This window comes from Adiantum capillus-veneris, chromosome 23, assembly GCF_014529385.1.
Source record: "Adiantum capillus-veneris isolate H3 chromosome 23, ASM1452938v2, whole genome shotgun sequence".
NCBI lineage: Eukaryota > Viridiplantae > Streptophyta > Polypodiopsida > Polypodiales > Pteridaceae > Adiantum > Adiantum capillus-veneris.
The window spans coordinates 141,692,441-141,695,248 of record NC_140953.1 but is presented as its reverse complement, the minus strand read 5'-3'; positions in this window follow the sequence as shown (position 1 = coordinate 141,695,248).

The window sequence follows — 2,808 nt, the reverse complement described above, 5'->3', positions numbered from 1 at the left end:
TCACTATATCGCTAATAGTCAGTTTTGACTGGACTGAGGAGTGTGAAACTTCATTCAAAAAGCTTAAGGAAAACCTGGTATCAGCACCTGTACTTAAAGCACCAGATTGAAAAAAGATATTCCATGTTCACATTGATGCCTCTGCATACGCAAATTGGGAGTATTCTGGCTTAACCGAGAGACGAAACAATGGATTTCCCAGTTTGTTATGCAAGCGGACAGCTAAATAGTGCAGAAAATAACTACAACACCACTGAAAGAGAGGGATTAGGAATGATATATGTTGTAAAGAAATTTCGGCATTATCTGCTTGCAAACAAATTTGTGTTCTTCACAGATCATCAAGCTCTTCTGTATCTAGTAAATAAACCATGCAATACTGGGAGAATTGTGCGCTGATTTATTATATTGCTAGAGTTTGACTTCACAGTGGTAGTTAAAAAGAGTAAAACGCATCTACGAGCGGATCATCTTTCAAGGCTACACAACGGGGAAGCTCCTGAAGGAATCGATGATGACATACCTGATACTTATCTTTTCAATATTGAAATGATACCCAAATGGTCTCAGAAAAATGTTAGCATTCTTTCCTTTGGAGGTAGATTTGATAAAAGGAAGAAAAATCCACACAACAAACATTTCGACAAACAAAAAACTTTCAATTGATTGCGGGACTACTATACCATCTAGGCTCGGACAAAGTTTTACGCTTATGTATAAATCCAGAGGAATTCGAGTGTTATCTTGAGGAAGCACACATCCAAGACTATGCATTTCATTGTTAAACAATGAAAACACACCAAAGGTTGAAACACTTGGAGTATATTGGCCAACTATGTACGTTGACACACATGCTTATGTTAACAAATGTATTATATGTAGTGTCAAACGATCGGTGGATCACGCGACATTGTTTCAGTAACCATTGCACCTGCATGGAGTCAATATATCATTGATTTCTTAACAACAAGGACATTTCCTGAAAACACAACAAAAGTACGACAAAGGGCTATAGAGTTGGAGGCTCGAGACTTTAGTTTAATTGAAAATCAGCTCTACAAGCGAGGAAAGGACAATCAACTTAAAATCTGTGCAAGTGAAAGTGAATACCTGCTAATTTTAGAACACGCACATGGAGGAATAAGTGGAGGCCATTTTTCAGGCGATAAGACGGCAAAAATTGTCTTAACCGCGGGGATATGGTGGCCTACATTGCACATGGATGCTGAGGAATTTGTAAAGCATTGTGACACATGTCAGCGCACTAAAGTGCCGATAAAAAGAGATGAGATGCCACTACAGTCAATGATGGGAGCACGACCATTTGCAAAATGGGGAATTGATTTTGTGGGGCCTATTTCATCTCCTACGTATCGCACCCATACCCAATATATCATCGTGGCTATGGACTATCTCAAAAAATGGGCTGAAGCCAAAGCGACACAAAAAGCAGATGCAAGGACCACTGCACAATTTTTGTATGAGAATGTCTTTGTCAGATACGAATTACCAATAGAAATTGTCAGTGATGGAGGAACACATTTTCTTAATGAAGTCATTCAATACCTGCTAGAGGAATTCATGGTCATACATAAAAAATCTGCTCCATATCCACCACAAGCAAATGGATGAGCTGAGGCCACAAATAAAACCCTATGCACCGTTTTGACTAAAATTGTATGAGAATCAAGGGCAGACTGGGATCAACAATTACACTCAACACTATGGGCATAAGGTAGCTTATAAAACATCGATTGGAACAACACCATACAACATGGTGTTTGGTCTAAACGCTATATTGCCCATAGAGTTTTTGATTCCAACTCTACAAGTGGTGAAACGCTTAGAATGGACATGACATGAACTCTCTTCAAGAATAGATGATCTTGAAAAGCTAGATGAACTTCGATTGAGAGTTGTAGCTTCAATCTATGCTCAGAAGAGAAGACAAAAGGAGTTTTTCGACAAGCATGTACGCACGAAAGAGTTTAAAACAAGTGATTATGTACTTGTTTACACTTTGAAGCAACATGCCAAAAACCTTAAAAAGCGAGGGATGGGACCCTTTGTGATTAGTGACTTATCACAAAGTGGAGCCGTCAAACTTGCGACATGGGAAGGTGAAGAAATTCCAAATTGGATTAGTGGGTGTCGGTTAAAAAAGTATCATTTATCACTAACACAAGATATGCTTCAACAAATCCATCATGAAAAACAACGAACAAAGGAGAAACAGAGGGTAAGAGAAGAAGCACAAGCAGAAGCAAAAGAACACATTGCAAAAGGAAGGCTTCTATGACAACAACAACAAATGGGATCACTGTTGCGAATAAATGCTATTCGATTAACAAATTTTAATGACGACACAGTGGATCCCATAATCGCAGTCAAAGTGGGTAGCAACCAAGTTGAATCGACGGCATTGCTTGATTCAGGAGCTCAAGCAAATCTGATTTCTTGCAAATTTTATAAACAGGTCAAGCTTGAAGAACAACTCCATCTACTCAACAAGCACTGGAAAGCAGTACATCACATTCATCAAGCATGTTGGGCTGGACGATATTGCATGTACAAATACATCAATATGTTTATCCCCACAAGTTTTATGTGGTTGAGGATTCGAGCACAATACATCCAATGATGTTGGGACAACCATGGCAGAAAGAGTATAATGTGCAGATAGATTGGAGTTCAAATACGGTCAAAATTCAACAACCACAACAACACCAGTTGGTAGCATTTGCTCAGACAACCCGGAAGAACCAGATAATGGTGCCACAATCACTTGATAAAGAGCAAAAAAGATAG